This window comes from Corythoichthys intestinalis, chromosome 5 (genome assembly GCF_030265065.1).
Source record: "Corythoichthys intestinalis isolate RoL2023-P3 chromosome 5, ASM3026506v1, whole genome shotgun sequence".
In the NCBI taxonomy this organism is placed as follows: Eukaryota; Metazoa; Chordata; class Actinopteri; order Syngnathiformes; family Syngnathidae; genus Corythoichthys; species Corythoichthys intestinalis.
Genome location: NC_080399.1, coordinates 40,664,579 through 40,688,973, shown reverse-complemented (window position 1 = coordinate 40,688,973; position 24,395 = coordinate 40,664,579). Strand labels below are relative to the sequence as shown.

Here is a 24,395-nt window from a genome sequence, read left to right as displayed (position 1 = left end):
TCTACAAGTTCCAAAAAAGCAATGCGTGATAGGCATGTTTGTTTTTGAAAGATTACCGGAGAAAAGTAGCACAGATTACGTTGAGTCCATACGTGGGCGGGTCTATAATGTCCCACTTCGGCTTTACTTCCGCTTTACGATGCAACGTCACCGTCTAAAAATAGCCTGCGTGCGGTACGCCATTCAGAACTGATAGCAACAACAGGACGTGAATAGAGAAAGTCAACTGCACTCTCTCACTCTGCCGTCAGCTCTGCGGTGCGTTCAGGTACACTACGCAAAATACATTATATATACGTTTGCTCTTGTAATTGCTTTTTGCAATAGTAACAGCAGTATTTATTAAGGCTTTTATAAAAAAAAAAAATAAATTTTAAAGCACTAAGCTGGTGTGACTAGAAGAATGGATACCTCTGCAGATAGTCTGACTAGAACAATAATGATGCCCGTCCCGAAATAATCAGACCAAAACTTTCTCTGCATCGACGCGCTGCCTTTTTATTTTCTTTCTATGAGAACGTAGGTCTTAACTCTCTTTAGGTGGCCAAAATATGCCTGATCATAAAAACAACAAATTGCAACTCGCCACCAGGGGGATCTAAAACACGTAACATGCAAACAACCTGGCATTTTAACAGATTTAGTGTAGGTTTTTGGGCTGTGGAACGAATTAATTGAATTATAATGTATTCCTGTGGGAAAATCCTGCTCGGCATACGACCATTTCGACTTACAAACAAGGTCTTGGAACAAATTAACTTCATATGTAGAGGTACCACTGTATTAGGATTTTGGCTTTTTCGGACATTTTTATGTCAATAAAAAAGTATTGAAGTTAAAAAATGCCGTAAGGTAAAGTAACGAGGTAGGGAAGAGGTTTCCAGTGAATGCCAATTGTCTGTTACATTGAATCACTTTTTCAAGGCCAAAAAACACCTAGGAACCAAAATATTAGTGCAAATATTGTTTAAAAATAAATAAATATATAAAAGTTGAAAATGTTTTAGAAGTTTTTACCTTATCTTTAAACCTGCTGTGGAAGTGTCATAATTGTTCAGCTCGGTTTCATAAAAAGGAGCCACAGCCAAGCTGACTCTATCCTCTTAATCAATTCCGATTCGTCACCTGGGTCGGAAGTGAGCCACTAGTAGAATCTCCAAATTGCTGGTATTGGTATATAGATGAGGATAACATTTTGCTAAGGATTTTCCATAGTACCTTGATTTATTCTATCATTAGCCTATTTGCAGATACCAGCCTCTCATTGGTCTATTTTGGTCTTCTAAATATACTGCCTATGACTGGTCTATTCTTCACATCCATTAAGTAATTATGTGAGGGGCTATTTGAGTCAAATTTTGTTCAGACACAGTACTTCTACTTTTTTAATTTAAATTTTTTACTTGTCTATTCATCTCTGCTTGGTAAGTCGGAAAAGTCATTAAATAAAGCTAAAATATCACTAATATCTGATACGCCTAGCGTTACAGGCTTAGATACCATACCATTATATTAGCCAGTATACGGCAGTTTACCTGGCCAACAAACATTGACATTACTATCTTGCATTGCCATGATTTATATGCCCTTCCTTGCCGTCTTTGTGAGGTGCAGTGCCGTCGAGAACAAGCAGTGGGGGAACGCTGGGCTTCTCCCCAAGAATGCCGTCTAATAATTCAGAAAAGGGGCACTTGGTTTTCCTTAGTGTGCCTCATTCTTTTAAACCGCTCTGCGCATCGATTGGCACTCTATGCCGAGTTTTCCGTCTCATAGTGTAACATCACGGACAGTCAAATCCCATCTGAGCTGTTCAGATTGAGAAGCATGTTGTCGGTATCGGATATGAAAATACTTCCCGTATGTGATTTCAATCAGTCGTGCAAAAATCGGATTTCTGTACTTTGTGATATTTCAGACTACAAAAGAGCTGTCCAATTTCATTCTGGAATGGCTAAAAATTGGATTTTGGCTGCCATTCTAAACAAGGCCTAAGAGGATTGGTCCGACCCTGCTAACGGGCCTGATGTGATATGAGAGCTGGGCTTCACACATATTTTAAATACAGTGGTACCTCTACATACAAAGTTAATTTGTTCCAGGACCTTGTTTGTAAGTCGAAATGGTCGTATGTTAAGCAAGAGTTTCCCATAAGAATACATTATAATTCCATTATGTCATTCCCCGGCCTTAATAACCTTAATATTCTGCTGGTACTACTACAAATGGCAATTACACATGGCAAAACAAATAAATTATAAATAAAAGTTGAAATAATATAATAATAATACTAATTCCTATAATAATATAATGAATCGGGTTCTAATGTGGCAGATGTGTTTTGCGTGCTGTACCTGTGGCTGACGTCACAGAGTAAGAAAGTTGCAACTGAGATTTTACTTACTCTTTTAACGTTCTGTTGTTGCTGGCGTCAACTAGGCGTGCTGTGTTGCACAAGTTCATTCATTCATTCATTTTCCATGCCGCTTTTCCTCACGAGGGTCGCGGAGGTGCTGGAGCCTATCCCAGCCAACTACGGGCAGTAGGCAGGGGACACCCTGAACTGGTTGCCAGCCAATCGCAGGGCACAAGGAAACATACAACTATTCACGCACATACTCATACCTACAAGTTCTGAAATAAATTATTAAAAACTAGGGCTGTCAAAATTATCGCGTTAACGGGCGTTAATTAATTTTTTTAATTAATCACGTTAAAATATTTGACGCAATTAACGCACTAGGCCCGCTCAGACAGATTTAAATGTCAGTATAGTGAAAGGCCAACTTGTTAATTTTGTTTTATGGAGTTTTTCCGCCCTCTGCTGGCGCTTGGGTGTGACTTGCATATGTTATGTGGCGTACTGTCGCCCTCTGCTGCCGATTCAGTGCAGCTGATTATTTGGGTTTCGGCGCGCTTTTCTGACGTGATTATATGTCGATGCGAACTCACACTAATAGACAGTGCTCTTCAGACCAGCTAACGTCCACATCCAGTATTCAGTGGCAGTTCTCATAGCCCCATCACACTGTTTGTGTCTAATACATGCATCGCTTGTGAGTTATATTCCTCCTTTGTTTATATTCATGAGCATTAGATAGTTATTGATGATGTGTATTTGAATTTGTTCACATATATGGTGAAATGCAGTTAAATTGTTAGATGCTTGTGAGCTAATTGGCTAGTGCTACTGCTCAAATGGACACGTGTGTGTACATTTTATGTTATTTTGTGATTTATGCAAGTGATTGACACATTGCCTTGTTATTTTCAGTTTTACAAAAATACAAGAAATGTGCTCCTGTCAAAAAGAGATGACTTCAGTAAAGCCCATGCAACTTTGCCACACCGTCTGATTTCTTTTTGGAACTTATGTTCGCTATCTGTCAATTTGTGTACTCACACACATTGAGGACAGAATAGGGCTACTAGTTTATTTTTTGATTGAAAATTTTACAAATTTTATTAAAACGAAAACATTAAGAGGCGTTTTATTATAACATTTCTATAACTTGTACTAATATTCATCTTTTAAGAACTACAAGTCTTTCTATCCATGGATCACTTTAACAGAATGTTAATAATGTTGATTTATTGTTATAATAAACAAATACAGTCCTTATGTACCATATGTTGAATGTATATATCCATCTTGTCTTATCTTTCCATTCCAACAATAATTTACAGAAAAATATGGCACATTTTATAGATGGTTTGAATTGCGATTAATTGCGATTAATTACGATTAATTAATTTTTAAGCTGTAATTAACTCGATTAAAAATTTTAATCGTTTGACAGCCCTATTAAAAACCTGACAAAGCTAGCGATCTCTTTGGCAATGGTACCAAAATAATAATTGTCACCTTAACTTACAAACATTGGCGAACGGAGGTCGGATGAGGAGTATTGTCAAGCCAGTTCACGAATGCGCACACTACGCTCTTATTTTCATTCATTTCAATGGTGTCACCTTTTTTCACCACCGGCACTAACCTCCTTGGAATCCGTGTTGACTTCTCTCACTAGAAAATCCGCCGTGCGTGCGTCTTGCAGAAAAACAAAGAAACTGCGGCGCTGTCATAAATCGTCGTATTTCGAGCATGTCATTGGATGTAGAAACAAATGGCGAGTCAAATTTTACGTCGGACGTCGAAAAAAATTGTGTGTCGAAGCAATCGTATGTCGAGGTAAAGCTTTATAGGGATTGGCTCCAAGTAAAACCTGTTATTGCGAGTTTAAGGCGACTGAGAGCACCTGAGTCTAATCATGAGTGCTGAACAGTCACATGGGAGTGTATCTAACAGCTTTGCCCACTCCAGGGACTTCGGGGGGCTATGGCACTTCCAAGGAAAACCCACACATTATCTCGCCACCTGTTCTCCACTCTGCTGCTCATCGTTTGCTAGCTATGAGTAACAATTTGAAAAAGGAAAAACAGGAGAAAACAATTCCAATGAGACCACATTTCTTCAACTCTAACGCCCCCATTGCTGCTGTCCTAATTTATCAGTATTCTGACAGAGGTTGTAAAAACAAGAAGTGTGGATGCAGCACTACAAATCACTCAATCATGGTGTTGACAGGACCAGAGTCTATCATGTGGCTTTGATCCTGCTTTGACAATTAGTGACTCATGGATCCATATCAGTCAGGCGGCCTATTCATCCCCCTTTAAGACTTCGAGGGTTAGTGCGACAAAGCAGGTCAATACCATATAAGGGACTGCGGCAATGAAATGATAAACCCTTTTAAGTTTTCTTCATTTGGCAAGGCGGAGGTGGCTTGCGGCAGATGATTTTTAATGACATGCTTCATGGTTGTGATTTTAATATGCCCCACTAATTATAACACTGCTATGTTAGCCATTTCGAAGTTACCTAGTGTAATTATAGAGAATGATTCAAGTTGGAGGCGGGAGTCTTGAGGGAGAGTCAAGGTAGTGCTAGCACAGAGTATCTCACCCTAGCATTGGGATGTGATAAATGAGGTGTCCCTGGCGTCAGACCAATGTTTACCCACTCTGTATCTTGGTGACCACGATCAGTGAGAAAGATCCAACACAATGCAGAGTAACACCAGTCTTCAACCCAGATGTGGCCATGAGCATTTGTTCTCATGCTATATGTCTCCAGCATAATTCTGTCATGTATCGTGTAAAGTCCAGCTTTGATACGGAAAATATGACTGAAGAATCAATCCAAAAATGTGTACATGACTCTAGAAGGTTATGACTTGTACTTGGATGACCCTACGTGGAGGAATCCATTTGAAACACCCTGGTTGCCAATTCTATACAAAACATAAATCACAGAGGGGGAAAAAAAATCATTGGTAATAGTGACTCCAGATGGGAGGCGATTGCAATAAAGCGTGCAAAGACCACCACAAGTGCAAAATTAGTCTCACAGGCGAAACCTACAACTGGTGTACATTTGCAGTGACAAACCAAGTCGTGCCAAAACACACATGACACAAATTAAAAGGGGAATGATGACAGAAAGTGCATGCTGAATAAACACGGAGTCAAAGTGTCAGGAGTGCTCTACTCTTCCATCATGTGCAGGCCTTCAATCAGTCGCTGCACAGCACAAAACACCAGGTCTTCTACCCTTCCTCCACACCTGAGCATTTAACTTCGTCCATATTGACTTGCAAACCTTTGTCAATAGCAAATCCAACTGAAATGAAAAATCCAGTTATTCACTTAAACCCTATTGGTGATTCCAGCACTAGTGAAAGCATATATTTTCAAGCCAAATTACAAATTCTATGTTTTCCCCTTTGATATTACAACCTTACAGTGTTTCAATGTCATTGACAGTGATGGCTGTCCAATACATGAAAATGATTTTCTATGGCTGTCAATGGCGGGCAGTGAATTAACCCCTTCAGACCTAAGCATGCTGCTGAATGACATGACGCGTTCGCATCTCTCCGACCGCGTAGTCTCACTCTCACTCACTCCCTCCCTCTCCCTGCTCTTTGTTCGTCAGGCAGTGCACTGGAGTTGCTTATTAAAGTTAACGATGATTTACAGATGTTTGAGTTGGCTCTTGCCAGAGACACAAACCTCAAAAGCTCTGCATGTGTCACTCATCGTTTAACTTGTAAAACAGTTGCTGTGGCAACTCATAGTGTGTAAGTGAGCAGCGTGAGTGAATTTGAGTGGACAGACTCAATGAAGAATTTAATAAAGCCAAGCATTTTTCTATTACTTTATTCTTGTTTGAAAAAAATTCGGTGGGACAGTAACATGTTTAAAACTTCATCATAATTATTACATTTATATGTATTAATATTTATTTATTAATTAATTTATATTTATTTATTCATTTATATTTCATTATTTGTAAAGACTATTTACATGAGTCAACGCCTAAGTCAATGATTAAAAACATTTATTAAAATATAAAGTATATATGGCGGAAAACACTCAGGTGACTTGAAGTTCCGCTCTGAGACCCCCAATTTGGCCAACTTTCAAAATTGTCCGATATGCATGTGTGATACATCATTGGAAAGCTTAAAATCTCTATTTACTGGGGGAAGAAAAAATAATAAAAGGAGGGCATTTAAAAAAAAAAAAAAAAAAAGTTTTTAAACAGCAAAACCCTATCTAGAGGCCAGAGCATGCGAGAGCAGAATTACAGACGCCATGACTTTAACGTGATATTATCGCGTACTTACCTAGTTTCGATCCAAAAACTCCATGTAGCATGTATCACTCAGTGTCAAGGCATAGCTGTGAATGGCCACAGCTGGATTTTGGGGGGATTTTATGGGTGAAACATGATAATATAACAAGGGTCGCAATGCAGAAATCGCAGACATCAAGGAGTGGTCGAGATTTTCTTTTTCATATTTTTAGCCTTTTAAACTTTTTTTTTTTTTTTTTTTAATTTATTTGGATGGATTATTTATCATTTAACATATCGGAGAAAATGTGACAGTAACAAGAAAAATACAATTAAGCGATAGTTATGAGGTAGATATCCGTGACTTTTTTTTACAGACGCCATTGTTTTCATTGTGACATATTTTTTCTAAAAAATTCAAAATATGTGAGTGAATAATTTTTTAAAGTCGTTTAAAAAAAAAAAAACGAAATATGAGAAATCAAATAATGATTCTAAGCTAAAAATGACCGACATTTTGAATAATAAATATAATTGATTACCTTCGTGTTATGGCTGGGTTGAAACAAAAGCGGTTGCGCGACGTCTGTAAATGGGGGTTTTCAGGGTAAAACTGACAAATTAAAAATAGTCCATGGGGCTTATTGCGCCATGAATCTGCTATGGCAGCATATAAACATATTGTTCTATCAAACACAACAGTTCTTTTGGCTTAAAATACAGCAGAGGAGTGCAAGAGCAGAAACTGCTTTTTCAGTCTTGGCTGTGTTTTCCGCCATATACATATATTTTAATTATACTATGGGGGAAAAAAAGTGGAAAAAACATGTGTTATATGTGTCTCTTTCCAATGCTAAATCTGAATAAGTGGTACCTCGACATATGATCGCTTCGACACACGATCTTTTCGACATCCGACGTAAAAATTTGACTCGCCATTTGTTTCTACATCCGATGACATGACAGTAAAGCAGACAAACGCACGGCGGATTTTCTTGTGAGAGAAATCAACACAGATTTTGAAAAGGTTGGTACAGGTGGTGAAACAAGGAAAAGGTGATGCTTACCATTGAAATGATGATGCAAATTATAGAAAAAAATATGATGTTGGGTGCGCATCCATGAACCCGTTACATTATTATTATTATTATATTATTATTCCGATTTTTTTATTTATAATTTATTTGCTTTGCTATGTGTTACCGCCATTTTTAATAGTGCCATCAGTATTTATTAAGGATTTAGTGGAGGTCACTTTTTTTTTTTTGCCCAGCAGAAAAAATATGGGTCTGAAGTGGTCAAACAAACCATGAAAAAAACAAATGAAGTAGGTTGGGCGTGGCTCAGTGGTAGAGGAGTTGTCCCCACAACCCAGACATTGTGGGTTTGATTCTCTGCCCTGATGAACTCATCTAAGTATCCTTGAGCAAGATACTGAACCCCATGTGTCTCCTGGTGCTGCATCAACAGTAGGTGGATGGGGGTATAGTGTAAAGCGCCTTGAGGGCCTTGAAGGTGGATAGTATAACTCCATTTACCACAAGTGATATGAGGGAGTGATGTAATTACTAACCTGTTATAAACAGAGCTATTTCCTTGCTAGTTTGATATCGTGTCCATTTTATGTGTATTAATTACAGGTTATTCAGGGTGCTTTTACACCTGTCCCGTTTGGAGTCTTTGTTGTGAAACAAACCTTAGGATCAACAACTAATGTTCAGATGTGAAACAAAACAACCGAAACAAGAGTAATCACCTCTCGTTTTGATTCACCTTCCCTCCTATATCTCCTCAGTTATCAGGACCCCAACATGGTGTTCACTGGTGAATATAATTTGCTAATGATGGCACCCCTTTTGTTCATAGTACACCTGAAAAAAAAATCAAGTATTTTAATTATTTATAAAGAATATTTTTTTCCCCATGAGTCAATTGTGTTTCAGTTTCTTGTTTAATCTGTAACATTTCAGAAAGAAGATAAACATTTTAATCACTGCTTTCCAAAATCTTTTTAATTTGTTGCACTTTCAGGTTAGGTAACAAAACACAGAAAATATCTGATATGGATAGACAACTTTTCTAGGCACACCCAATGTCATACAAAAGTATTCAATGTGATTGTCTTGAATTATCACTAGAATGGGACCACCCACGAACTGAGCAAGTGGTGAACAGAGAGCCTTTACAAGAAGGCAGTGAGCTAAAGACATAAAAACAAGTACACCTGTGACACAAGTGGTGCATGATCACATACTGAAAAAGACGCGTGGGACACTTAGTCTAGACAAGAAGTTATTCTAGGAATTAAGCATCGTCTTTTGTTGTACCTGGAGACAACAGCTGATAAAACTGTAGAAGAGGCAATCAGAGATTGGCAAGAATGTTGCTTTTGAATCTCTGTGCATGTTATACTCATTGTCGGTTATAGAGGGAGATCTGACAGTGACACTCTGAAACATGTTTTTGGAATGTGCAAGGCTACAGGTGTATGTGATACAGATGTTCCAATGAAGATTCAGACCAAGATCATTTGACCTTGAGGTACACACCCAGCCATTTTTCCACTGTGCTTATTTTCCAATAAATGGATCACAGAATAAAATAGTACAAAACCCCCCTTTAAATGTTCATGGGCTTAACTGTGATGGAAAACTGTTCTGAGACAAATTTCATGAGTCTGGGAGTTAAGTATCCAGATTTAAAAAAAAAAAAAAATCAGGTTTAGCCAAAATCGAGTTGAAATCAACAATAGAAATTTGCTCGCATGGAACAAAAATGTGTGCCTCTGGCCAGTGTAATTTAGCCCCCTGCACTTAACATCACTGTAAACCTTTATTTTTTTGGCCATGAAATGTTTTGTGAGACACATATAGCAGCCTATTGCCATGCTGTCATCATGAAGCTGCCATCTGCTTGCGAACGCGTACATATGCACATAAATACAACAATAAAGATAAATGTCTTTTGGTCTGGCTCTAACTAATAATGGAAAATGTATTTCAATGCCACGTTCAATTGAACATGTCTTACAAAGAGAATCAAAATCAGAATTCCTTTAGTGTCATTGAGCAAGAAGCATGACGAAATAGAAAGCAGCTTTCAAGGGCAGTGCAAACAAAATATGTGCACAGGAAAATGAACTATAAACCAAATATCTGATATACGGTAAAAATACATTGATATGTGGAGGTAGGTTTGCTGTTGTTGGAGCTGGACAAGCGGTCAACAACAAATACAACAAAGGCGCTTTTTTTTTTTTTTTAAGGCAGAACAGGTGCCTCGAAACGAGTTCACAAGCATTATTTCATTGTGATGTTCTAAAGGATAAATAAATTCCCCTAGCTGTCATACAGGGTGACCCCAAAAAAACGGGCCCCAACTGTAATTAGGCCCAGTTTCTTAGTGTTTTGTCCGAATGAAATGAAACTCTGGTCATAACTAGCTTATTATATTCAAAACATCACATCAAAACACTAGGGTCTTTGGCCTTTTTTTTCTCCGTTCTACAGCATATGTTCTAGATGGCCTCCATTTAGCTCCATGCATTTCTTGAGGCGCTACTTCATTGGGTCTGGAGGACCCCCAGAAGACATTTGTCTTGGAGTTGGCCTTTCCATCAAGATGGAAGTGGGCTTCATCTAATGAAGTAGCCACCAAGCCCCTGCACTCTCCTAAGTGCACGGTGTGGGCTGCAGTCTCGGCCAGAGGCATCATTGGACCAATCTTCATCGAGGAATCTGGCGCGGCAGTGACAGTCACCAAAGAGCGGTATGTGGAGGTCCTCAAAACCTTCAAGAATGAGCCCAATACCATCTACCCGTCACTCATGAGCAAGTTCTGGTTCCAGCAAGACGGAGCAAGTTCTCACACCTCAAACCTGTCCCGAGATTGGCTGAAAGAGAACTTCGGAGGACGAGTGATCAGTCTCAAGATTGATTTTGAGTGGGCACCCCATAGCCCGGACCTAAGCCCCCCAGATTTTTTTCTTTGGGGCTATCTTAAGGACAGAGTCTACGCAGGGAAACCCAGAACCATTACGGAACTCAAGAAAGTCATCAGGGAGGAGATGAAAGCCATTACCAATTCAGTCTGTAAGAACGTCATGGACAACTTCGTGCTGCGCCTCAAGAAATGCATGGAGCTAAACGGAGGCCATCTAGAACATATGCTGTAGAACGAGGAAAAAAGGCCAAAGACCCTAGTGTTTTGATGTGATGTTTTGAATATAATAAACTAGTTATGACCAAAGTTTCATTTCATTCGGACAAAACACTAAGAAACGGGGCCTAATTACAGTTGGGGCCCGTTTTTTTGGGGTCACCCTGTATAATGACAATGAAAATTGGACTCAGAGCCAGACACAGTTACTGTTTGTGGTGCTTAGAAAATATTGGATAAAAGTTGAGACTACAGAGATAGATAAAAGCCATGCCAAAGGCAAATTTGAAACAAAGAATACAAAATTGGAGCTAATTGTTGAGAATGTATCCACTCACACGAATCGCACACATGTTGAGTTTAAACCACACTCTGCATTCATTATGATGCTCGATGAATACAGAAATAAGGGAAAGACATTGAATTATTTATTTTTCCTTTTTTTTTTTTTTTTTTTTTTTTTTTTTAAATCAACACACAATGGGTTTCAAATGGCGGAATACTAAGTGCCACAATGAACTGCACAGATGGGCAATCTGTGTGCAGAGAGCTCTCTTCCTCATTTACAAAAATGCAACTACAGTACAAACATAAACTTGCAATTATCAACAAGCTGACAGAGATTTTTGCTGGGGAAAAAAAATTACTGAGGAAAAGAACTTCATTTAATTTTTTCACCCATTTTAATTTGATAACAAATAAAACATGACCTTTTTGTTGAAAAATAAATACGTACTGTATAAAGTTTGTTACAAGCCCGACTAAGTTTGCATAACAAACGACTTTCCAGTATTTAAACTACTTTATCCATCACAAAGCTCGGCATTGGCAGGTATGAGATTCTGATGGTATGATACCCTTAAGCCAAAATGTCACGGTTTCACGTTATCACGGTATTGCAATTACAGCTCTAAAATATGTTACTTTGAGATAGCTGGGTTATAAAAAAAAAAAAAAAAAAAATCTATTGAACAGGATTTTTTTTTTCTTAACATATTATCAAATTGGAACGTAAGCATAATGTTACATTAAAATAAATTTTAAAAATTATTAGGGCTGTCAAACGATTAAAATTTTTAATCGAGTTAATTACAGCTTAAAAATTAATTAATCGTAATTAATTGCAATTCAAACCATCTCTAAAATATGCCATATTTTTCTGTGACTTATTGTTGGAATGGTAAGATAAGACACAAGATGGATATATACATTCAACATACGGTACATAAGTACTGTATTTGTTTATTATAACAATAAATCAACAAGATGGCATTAACATTATTAACATTCTGTTAAAGCAATCCATGGATAGAAAGACTTGTAGTTCTTAAAAGAGAAATGTTAGTACAAGTTATAGAAATTTCATATTAAAATCCCTCTTAATGTTTTCGTTTTAATAAAATTTGCAAAATGTTCAATCAAAAAATAAACTAATAGCTCGCCATTGTTGATGTCAATGATTACACAATTCTCATGGTGCTGAAACCCATAAAATCAGTCGCACCCAAGCGCCAGCAGAGGGCGACAAAACACAAAAAAACACAAGTAACAAGTGGACATTACGCTACGCTGTCATTTTAATCTGTTTGAGCGGTGCATGTGCGTTAAATGCATCAAATATTTTAACGTGATTAATTAAAAAAAACAATTACCGCTCGTTAACGCGATAATTTTGACAGCCCTAAAAATGATTTATTCTAAATAAAATTGAAATAAATGCGGTCCTTTACACGAGCCTAAAGCCGCAGCCACAGCTCAACATTATTACCATCAGAACAAAAGTAATTGAATTATTTTCCATAAAAAGCACGTGTGTATGAATCCAATCATGTTTACATTATACACACACTCTTTCTCAACACAGACAGTTGCCAGAGAGAGAAAAAACACCACGTTTTACCACCACTACTAACTCTCGCAGCTGGTAGCAAATGTTCATGACAGTGTTTATTAACCTTCAATTTTGTATAAATGCGAAATCATAGTCGAGGTAATGTCTCCTCGGCAGCCACCCTCCGCAAATGTGCATTACATGTCGGTTGTCTGTCCGACTCTAAGCCGCAGCCGTCTGTAACTTTTCTGTAGCCGAATTTTTCCCATACAAGAGATTTCATTTTCTTTGATGGGGGAAAGAGTTCAGGAGTTTCACCTCCTCCAGTCATCGTGTAGCACAGTTGACTCACTGACACTGAGCAACAACTGGTGGGGGAGGGTTGAGCCTTGCAGCTGCAAGCAAGGGATTTCTCCCCGCATTTTTGGGACATAAGAAATAGCTAATACTTTAGGGACGGTATGACGGAAAATATTTGCGGATTTGAGCCAGTGACGTTTTCATACCACGGTATACCTTGAAACCGGTAATCGGCACATGTCTACACAAAGCTTGTTAGCGGTCATAGAAGTTGGAGCTAATGTTAGTTATTGAGTGCTCACACACCAGTTTTACCTTGTTATTTTCCTTGTGTAACCCTAAAATGATGGTCTTTTGAAAAACCAGGACGTCCAACACAAATTCAGATATTTTCTGACTATCACATCTCAGTTAGCAAATGCCAACAGCAAACATGGCACAACATGTTTGGGGGAGCAATAGAAGAAATGTGATTTTCTGTGTGTGTTATAATGGACGTAGGAAAAGGCAAGAATAAAATGAAGAGGTGAACTCATAGCTTTCTTTTGACATTGAAATAAATATATTTTGGGGCTCCAGTTCTGAAATTTTAATCCTAATCCACAGCCACTGGTGGTGATAGACGTCCAATAGCACTGAAACAACATCATCCATTGCCAGCATTCCCATTTCAAATGTATTGGTCATCTATTGCTGTCAATGGCAGCGAACAAGTTAACAAAAGTGATGCCACACTGGTGAAAGACCACTTTTGCCAGCTGAAAAGTGTGGTTAAATGCATGCACGTCACCGCCATTATATTTCTTGTTGTGCTGTTCTTCATTTGGCCAGTCAAACTACTGTGTTAAGTACAAAGGTGGATTCCTATTTGGATTGCAGGGTAGTTTAAGTTGTCCCGATACTGTCCACTTGTCCGGAGGATCAGCCTGCTTGTGGCCATGGCTAAATTTATCCTATGCACACGCATTCACATGCATCATAGTTGGATACTATTACCCTTCTGCTTTCCTGCATGCAGAGAGTCATGTGAAGTTTGACCACAAAGCATCTGCGGCTGTCACTGCGCTTCCTGCCCAAACATTCCGTTTTGCGGCCTCCTCATGCCAAGCATGTTCACCTAACCAAGCCTGTCGTGCACTTCCTCTCTTTTCACTGACCCCAAAGAGAGGAGCTCATTAGCGGATGTCCTGAGAACTGAGACTGATCACAGTCATTACAAAGGGGTAGGTAAAGCAGAATCTCAGCCAAATGAGGATCAATACAGGGGGGTGAAGAATTGCTCCCAGTGTGGGAAGAGAGGAGGAGGAGGACAGGGTTGACAAATCTCTACTCCTGCCACATTAGGTCAGATCACACGTTGATAGCTCAGTGTGTCTCTTTCATTAGCACGGGGACGGACAATGCCTGACTGGTTGACATCATACGGACACGTTCTTCTCGTTATCATGTGTGAAGGTTGTCATCATTGAGCCTGAATTAGACTGACACTGTAAATGTAGTCGTTTACAACTCCTTTTGAAAAGACATCTTGCTCCACTTAGACGCCGGGGCAAGCACAGATTTGTGAAGTCGGCTTATGCAAATGACATAAACAGGTTGAAGTCAACCCCGAGTGATAAGCGTTGAGGAGCAAAGATAAAAGCGACAGAGCACAAGTACATGCTTTTACAATTCGCAGTGTTACTGCAGGAATATCCAAGAAGAAAATACCAAGTTTTCTTTTAGACGTGTGCTCACACTGACGCCTAGTGGCAGCAGTCGCAGCAGAACAAATCAGTCAAACAACCTTGCCCTTGAAAAAGATTTGGCTCAACATTCAATGATTTGGGGACTGATGAGGTACCAGAGATATTGATTAAATTGCCCCACCCTCCACAAACACACATTTACACACTGCTTTCAAATCAGCAACAGCAAGGTTTCTCTCTACATAAATGCCTTTAGGAACATCATTGACAGTGTTGATAATTTTATACATGTATACTTGGTGCACCGAAGTCTTCAACTCGGCCCTTCATTTTGGTCAGCTTTTCCATTAAGAATATGTTCTTTAATTAAAAAAAAAAAAAAAAAAAAGGAAAAAACGAAATCCCGGGAGGGGAGAAAGAAAAGAAAATGACGTTCCACAGTAGATATACTGTACATGATTATATCATCATTTTGGGGACATTCCATGTCTTTAAATTCCCGCTAGATGGCGCACAAGACAGGAATAACAACAAAGTTCTTCCTCCAGCACGGCAGTGAAACTAACCAAAACCTAATCTATTAAAAATATTTTAAAACTCTTTTGACAAACAAGTATCACACGGTGACAGAAATGAATGATATACAGTTCAAACAAAGGGAATGTCTTTAAAAGTGTTACTTTATATATGTGTTGTAGAAAGAATGATTATTTGTTGATAATACTTCAGTTGTCAATTTTTAGTTGGTTTTTTTTTTCTACCATGCCCATATTGTGTTTTCTAAATCCTGTGAATTAGTGACTCTAAAATATGTATTTAGGCACCAAACAAAGGTCAAGTTGAGAATGCAGCTATATGATTTTTCTTCTCCTCACCACAAAAGTCAAATTGTAAAACAATAACATTAACCATAACTATGCATTTATCTAATTAAAAAAAGACAGCATATGCAGTTTTCCAGTGGTTAACTGCCTGGGCTGGATAAAATGTAGAGAAAAAAGAATGGAACCAGCACATGCGTCATCATGTACATATAGCGTATAAATTGCAGATCTGCAGTGTCCTAGTTTAAACGAAGGTCTTCAGTGAGCCTGTTTGGCTCAAGCAAAGCAAGGATGTTGTGTTGAGGTGCGCTGACACCGCCATCAAACAGTGAGGCAGGGGAGCTCTGTGGTGACTTTGATGTTCTTTTTACACACAGAACATAAATTGGGCCTGTGAAATCCTGAGACATTTCTCTCGACGCCACGCGGACTGGCAGCTCTCATCCTCAAATTGTCCTGGCCCGAGAGGTTTCACACTACTTATTTTATCTTCTCAAAATGTGACGTACAAGATGACCGTTTTTCTGTCAATGCCTTTCGTGGCAACAGATGTCCAATCCTTTTGAACTGGGACGGGTGACAGTGAATGATCACTGTTTGTCAATGGCTGCCAATAAATTAACTGAGTCATCATCACAAATATGATTTAGTGTATAATTTAGTATTAAAAAAGTACCACCACTCCATTCATCGTAGATATTCTAAGAATATAAAGCATGTTCTGTCGTTCTGAAATAAATGTGTCCCAACTGTATTTGCTATTTATTCATTGTCACAACCAGACTGTACTACAGTGATTACTCTGCTTGACATAGAGCACAGACCTCTCAAGAAAAGTACTGTACAAAATGAGTTTCAAAGTCAAAACTTGCATTAACCAGAAGCTTCTACTGTTGTTCTATATTTAGATTTATGTTTGCAACCTTTGGCTTTTATTTGCCTCCAGAACTAGTCTTTCCAGACTCCGGACTCTTTAAAGGATGTCTTTATTATTCGGCACCAACAGATAACCCAGATGTGCTGTCACTAAAATGAATTGCAACAATTAACAGGCAAGGTTCTAGGTTGACTCAAGCTCACTGCGTGGACGGCACAGAACACTGTCCAACATCATCCCCATCTCCTTACAGAACAAAGCAAAGTTGGATAGTTAAAGCTTTGACAGAGAGTCATCTATCATGAAGTAAAGAGCTGAGTAACGGTGTCCAATTCATTGCAAGCAGAAATAACACTGTGCTCCTGCAGTTATTGTGTCAAAACCAAGAAAACATTTAACGATGGTTTTTGGAAAGTGAGTTGGACCCCTCACATTGGGGGTAACCAAACCTTCCCATGAAGCTATTTGCATCGTTAAGAAACCCCAAAATCAAGTTAAACAAGAATGTTGGGAAAAGTGGAGACTTTTGCCAAGGTTGAGATGATAATTAAAACAATGTTGCATTTTCCCAAATCTAACGAACACTTCCTTGCCAGATGAGTTGTGGTTTCAGTATCCACAGGCAACATAAATTATTTGGAATTCATTGTAAACATGTATAGCAGGGTGCTGGAGCCTGCTGACTTCAAGAAGTCTGACACTACTCTAAACCGGTCACTAGAATGGCACAGAGACAGTCAGAGAGCCATTTGTTCCTCATATTCACACTGGAACCTAGTGGTATTTGAATCTATGTTTCCTACACATACATGTCCAGTAAGTTCGATGTAACACATTACAACTGGACGATTAACGTATAAAAAAACATTCGAATGAAAAATATGTTATAAGCTCATTGGCTGCTACGGATTACAATAGACAGTCATAATGGGCGTTTATCACCGTCAATATCATCCAATGAGTTAAAGTGTTGTGTTAAAGCCAAAGTTCAGACTTTTTGACATTAGACTTAATTTTTGACCTAGCAGGGGTTTAATCAGTTGGTGGAGTTGATTTCAACAAATTCCGTGCAATTTGCAAGTTATTTGTTAGTTTTCAGGGCACCAGAGTGGCTAAGCTAGCGTGAGTCAATGGCACCTTCATAGCATACCAATAAAAAACGATACAGATCTACGAACAGATCCAACATAGTCAAATAAATGCAAAACACAGATGGCTGCTCCAAAACACCCCGTGGCCAAAACAATGTGACACCAAACTGCTGTAATTCATTTCATTCTGAGGGACTATTATTTTAGGTGCGTAATACGACCACAATAAAGAGGAGTGCTCCAGCCACTCGTGCTCACGCTGCATTCGAGGAAGGTGGGGAGTCAGATTTATCCCGGTCGGAAAGTAGCAGTTGCGACATTAAAGCATTCAAAGCGAATATAAACAGCAAATATAGCTGATCGCGACAAGTGCTTTTTTATTTTGGCCATCAAAAGACATTTTTACCGCCCGCCGCCTTCTCGTAAGCGATCAAATAGTGGAGGCATTCCAATAATATTTTTCCAGATCGGAGGTTTGAAACTAACTTCCCTGCTTCATCGAATGCAGCATCAGTCTGCCGAGTTAACTGACAGCCGGTGTAGGTTCACTATCCTCTCCCCTCACTATCCACTCGCTCTCGCTATACGATTAGTCGAAATCCTCTCCCGTGAAATGCCTGTTTAAAAATGTTGCCCTTGTTACTTCTTGCGTTCGCTTAAAATTGCCCATTTAAAATGGAAAAGCGATGGATGATACTACACACAGAGCGTATTATTAACAAATGTTAAAGTTGTATAATCATATAGCGAAAATAAGGAACGTCACTGACAAGCGCAGGCCCCCGCGAGTAGATAGTGAGGGGAATAGGATAGTGCGCCTACACCGGCAACATGGTGAAATGTCAATTTTAGAGGCTGTGAAAACAGACAGAAAAATGAGCAAAGGAAAGTTTCCACAAATTCACTATGAAGAACGAGGAACAATATAAACTGTTTACTTGCTGCTGGCTTCGACATAAAAAAATCATCGGTGAAAAAAAAAAAAATGTGATATCACCCCGCCCTTCTCCTCTGCATAACGTCTGGATTACAAATGCGGCTGTTCATACTGCAATTATTGACATGCAATGGTAAGTTTTAATAACTTTATCCTGAAAACATAGCCAACACTATTGATTGCATGGGTCATCGATGATTTTCATGTGTGCATATGTTGTTCTTTATTAGCATACTATGAAGCTGCCACTGACTCGCGCTAGCTTAGCCAGTCCGGAGCCCTGAAACTAACAAACTACAAGGAATTTGTTGAAATCAACTCCACCGACTAATTAAACCCTCGCTGACTTGAAGATTAAGCCTGATGTCAAAAATCCTGAACTGTCGACCCCAGCAAACTCAGATGGGATTGGCCCCAGCTCACTCGTAGCGCTAATAAAATAAATAGATAAATAAAAACCCTGATACTTTATTGTGTAGAGTCTTTATAAGCGCCCAGAAATTAAAAATACATTGTAAAATAAAATTACATTGACTACTGGTGAGTTAACACCATGACTATTTGGTTCCTAGTCACTCTGCAAAAAGATCACACATCTGTCTATTATGATGTTTACAAGGTTTCATGTTGAGACTGTGGGCTGCTGTCCGCGATGTATGGTTAACAGCCGCCTCGTACATCTAAGAAGCAAAACACATCAATCAAAGGATGCTGAAATCCAAATTGCTTCTAACTTCTTTGGGGTTTTTTTGTTTTCTGTTGGAAAGAAAAAAAAGTATTTTGGAGGGCTAAAATTGATACAGAAACCTTCCTTCACTATTGTAGACATTGAATGTTTTTATTTCATTTTTGCCTTCTCATGTATCCTTTCTATCCATTATATAAAAAGGCATTAGTTATAACCAAGGGCATAGGTTTGGTCTCAACATTGGTAGGGACGATATAACAGCATAACCGGCATGTACACTTTTTGCTGGGGACGGTACATTAAGACCAAACGGATTGGGTAAACGGGGCAAACGGCCACATTTCTCATGAATATCAACCTAATTAATTGATAGGCTAAATGATCAATGCAAAATAAATCCGTATCCACGGATAATAACTTTTACGTGCATTGGTTAAGGTGATACACTGTTCAATCAAACCTTTGTTTTCAAAAACTACTAAAGAAACATTTTTGAAAACTTCCAGAATAAATGCCTCAGTATATTATGACCTAACCTTAAGTATGGTATTATTTCACGTGAATGTACCTCATAAGTATTACTTAACCTTAATTAACCATACTTAATGTTTTTGGACCCTTATTGTAAAGTGTAGCACATGTGTCCCTGAACTAAGAAACTATAAATGCTTAAGTTCCCCTCCTTAACCTTTATTAACCATTACTGAATGCTTTCTGGACCCTTATTGTAAAGTGTAGCACATGTGTCCCTTAACTAAGAAATTATAAATGCTTAAGTTTCCCCCCCTTAACCTTTATTAACCATTACTGAATGCTTTCTGGACCCTTATTGTAAAGGGTAGCACATGTGTCCCTTAACTAAGAAATTATAAATGCTTAAATTAACAAACCCTAACCCTATATAGGCCTATATATATTTTTAATTTTACCAAACCATTAGTTACTGTCTAGTTATGCATTAACTAATGCATGAACTAATGTTTTAACTCATGTTAATTAATATATGTATTAATAAATATTAGATAATCAATTATATTTATTATTGTAATGTTACTTAAACATGAATTACTGTCTAAAAATGCATTAACTAATGTTAATTAAGGGACACTTTTTGTAAAGTGTTACCCTAGATTTCCTATACAACTCATTTTATAATGCAAATAAGGTTGCTTAAAAGTTGGTGGGGAAAATTTGAGCATTCTGAAAAGTTGGTAGTGTTATGTCCTTACCATACCTACGCAAACCTACGCCCCTGGTTATAGCTATACAGTATACCGGCAGGAGAGTTTGTGCGCAAATCTATCGGTCATTGAAAACACTTTCGAAGGCCACAAAGCAACATCGGGTCCTAAATGTGTGGACTCTTTCAAAATCAGTGAGCTCTCAGTCTTAAAACATAAAAAATATCAAATATAATTTTAGTTAAAGAACTTCATTATAGTGTAACATCCATTACAAAACAGACAGTGACAGTGTTTTCCTGAAGTTAGTTTAGGGTATCTGTGACTCAAACCTACATCAGATTCAAGCACTATATGCTTTCAATTACTGTATATTCATTCAATTTTATTGCATCCTCTAAGAAGCAATTACTTCAAACGGTTAAAGGAGGAACAGAATTAGCAAGCGTTACTGAATGAGTGGATTGTAGCATGAGCAGAGACAAAACTGGCCTCATTCCTCACCTGCTCAGACGCGGTTGGAAAAAGAGGATACAGTCCCAATGGGTTCACCCACGACAGCCTGTCAAACAGAGAAGGAAAACAGACAGTAAGACTAGTTCATCATTTTCACTCTACCGCTAATTCAAAAAAGGGTTACAGAACGCTGATGTCATATAATTCATAAAGTAGATTTTTAAGGAAATGGTTTTCCCAGTGTCGGGGCAAGGAAAAAAAAAAAGAAAAACAAGTCGCGCGTGCATAAATGTGCCACTGGACCCAACGTTATGCATTGAATAGATTCACTCATGTTCAACATATGTTAGCCTGATGTCCTTACCTCTCTCTTTTACACTCACAGGCAAGCACCCACACAAGCACACAACTATTTTCACTATGACCAGATGTGTCCATTGCACAAATTTTATAGGTTTACTAGGAAGCTACTGAAGTAACTGCAGATGCACAACATTGTATATATCTGACAAAATGTTGCAACTCATTAAAGTGTGGTTTCATTTACTTCCCATTTCTGTGTTCTGGTTAAAATATGTACATACGCGTATGGTTCTGTGAGTGTAACGTCTGGTTTTGTTTCATTTGAAAGTTAACAAAATGATTGGGTCTGAACTCGTTAATAACAATAATATACGTTGAAGGGGGCCCCTGAATGACCCTTAATGTAATTTACATTACAATCACATATTTCTTTTTTATTTAAATTATTGTATGATAAAATATTATGTTCTACTCTATATATACTTAAAAACTTTAACATATTAAATATTTCAAATATATTTTTTTCCCTTTTTTTGCACAAGCCCCCCCCCACACACACACACAACCTCTGTCTTAGCAGAGAATGGTTTGACAACACTCTGGCGTACTCAAGGCTACACTACATACGTGCCCTGAAGCGGGAAATTAAAATCTGTCAACTCTATAAACTCTAAACATGGCGAGTCGTCATATATCGGGTGCGCAGAAAAGAAAAAAGAAAGATGAGATCATAGAGGTGAACGAGAAAAAATGATGAAGTTTTTAAAAGGGGGACTAGAAGCCCGAGTACTAGAGCTAGAGTTGGCTGTGGACGGTTATGTCGGTAAGTGAACAACAGCCGCTAACACTGAACGTTTACATTCGCGATCACCGTGACCAAAGCCCGATTCGAGTCTGTCACCGGCCGCTTGTAGCCTATTGAGCTGCAGTATGACAAGACATGCTGCTCGCGTTGAGCCGAGGAGAGACAAGGTGATGGGAGATCAGGGATATATGTTAGTCTGTGGGGAACAGGTGCGCAAGGCTGAACAGACACAGGTCCGGCGGCTGGATTTCTCTTGGGTTTACAACCCACTGTGTATTACAGCAAACGCTAATACAAGGCTTAACAACCTAGCCATGCTCTCCATTGAGCGTGAGCTTGCTCAAAAACTGGATTTCACTGATGTTACAAATGACTTTGTTATCAAAAAAAACTAGGCACGTTACTGTTTGAGGGCTTGATAACACAGGACAGACACAGGATGTTTAGTTATACTGTTTTGTTGTTTAGCAGGCAGGCATAGCACTCTCAGTTGTATTGTAGCCTACATGGGACAAAAGATAGAAATTGTTTGTTTATATATTCCAATCACATTACGGTATGTTAAATTTAACTGTCCGTCTCAAATTATAATAATTTGAAAATTTACACTCTCATTGCTTGCAAAGTGTATGTTGTCGTGACAAGCCGGTGGCAGGGTTAGGGTGGGGGGGCTTTAATGGACTCTTGTACCCGGGCCCCTGCAAGTCTTTTCACAGCCCTGGGTGTGTCAGTAAATATGTTAATGCGGAGTTCCAGTTAGAAGAGATGACTGGAAAGAACGACACAAAATTAAAGAGGACTCAAAACACGAGGAAAGCTGCAGTGAAAATTGGAAGGGAAAATAAGCACATGTCAGTTTGAGATGTGGCATTTTTAAAATAAATTTCCTCCCTTATTTAATTCAAAAGGGAAGGACAAAAAGCACCACTGTGTGTGAGGAGTTTGCATGTCTGACTCACAGTTCTGAGATAAAGGTTGCAATCCTCAGCTTTGGCCTTTCTGTGTGCAGTTAGTATGTTCTAAGTGTGTGTGCGTGGGATTGTTTCGGGTATTCCGGTTTCCTAACACATCTGGAAAAAAATGACAAGCTGTCACTCTTGTCGCTCCACTGTCTGCAAACAGCCGAGGCAGGGCCTGTCACCCTGCCGCTGCGGTTGTCTCAGGTCGTGACACGTCGGCCAGGGCCTTCCGGTGATCGCCTCCAGTCTTTAGGCTGCCTGGTCGTTCCAGCGCCTCTCGTCAGGACTTGACTTGACTTTGGACTCGGTGTCCTCGTGGCTCTGTGCCCTCGTGGCTCTGTGCTCTCGTGGCTCTGTCTCCCCTGTGTCCACGTCACCTCGCCTTTTATTGACCAGTGGCACTGCTTTTGTCCCGCCCCCGTCAGCCTCCAATTGGCTTAGTCCTCCATTTTGTTATCTTGACCAGAGTGTTACAGGTGTCCTGCGTAAGTGTTCTGATTGGTGTCAATTAGGTTGCAAGTTAAAACTACAAACAATGAATCTAAAAGCAACCCACAGCACACAATATTAAAACAAATCAAAATATTAAAACACCTCCACCTTGTGACAGGTACATTGTTTTTCTTTAGCGAGCTCAGTGAAGGACTTGAATAAATCCTCCCCTCCTGTTGTTCCTTTCATAGCCTAAACCTTGCAATCACACTGAACTGGGATAAATTGCTTACGCCTGTTGACTCATCCAAAGCAAGAGAAAAAAACGGTGCCGCATTTATGTCCTGCTGAAAAGTACGATACTCCTTGTCTTTTTTTCTTTTTGCCATCTTCTCAAAAGGGTTTCTATTATTAGCTGACAATGCAGAAAACAAAACTGAAAACGAGGGAAGTTTGCTTCCTGATCTCACGCACATCGGCCGCTATTTACAGCAGCAAATACGGCAACCCAACTTGAACAGTGTCTCTGCCTCTTCTGCGTTGCCAATGCGATTGATAGATATGATAGATAGATAGATAGATAGATAGATAGATAGATAGATAGATAGATAGATAGATAGATAGATAGATAGATAGATAGATAGATAGATAGATAGATAGATAGATAGATAGATAGATAGATAGATAGATAGATAGATAGATAGATAGATAGATAGATAGATAGATAGAGACAGACAGACAGACAGACAGACAGACAGACAGACAGACAGACAGACAGACAGACAGACAGACAGACAGACAGACAGACAGACAGACACAACAACATGTATGTTTGCCACTTTCTCGTTAAAATTACTGCAAACCAACTATCTAGTCGGCGGTGACCATCGCCATTTTGCACAATGCGCAAAGGAGTATCACTAAGCTTTTTATTTTTTTTTTTGTAAAAATTAAAGATCTGTCTGCGAGTCAGATGCAGCCATCAAAAGAGCCAGATCTGGCTCGCGAGCCATAGGTTCCCGACCCCTGCTGTAGCCACTCCTTCAGTAACGCTTACAAATAACCTTTGAAGGTGAGGTGATTACTGTGGCTCTGTAACTGATTAGGTTTGATACAGTTTTCCTGGAACCAAAATGAAACAGTAGTGAGCGAAGAGCTGTGCGATGATCCCTTAGGGTATCTTACGTTCCAATCGAGAAAACTGGTTTCAATGCATGTCTGTTACTGTCTC

The 24,395-nt window shown here is 38.9% G+C and overlaps 1 protein-coding gene across 3 annotated transcripts in view; it reads right to left on the bottom strand.

Moving 5' to 3' along the window:
- Nucleotides 1-24,395, bottom strand: part of tspan9a (tetraspanin 9a) — a 332,421-nt gene that overhangs the window by 264,320 nt on the left and 43,706 nt on the right. For all 3 annotated transcript variants that reach the window (XM_057837779.1, XM_057837777.1, XM_057837780.1), the window contains exon 2: nt 20,714-20,771. The gene's annotated coding sequence lies outside the window, so the exon portion shown is untranslated. The remainder of the gene's footprint in view (nt 1-20,713; nt 20,772-24,395) is intronic.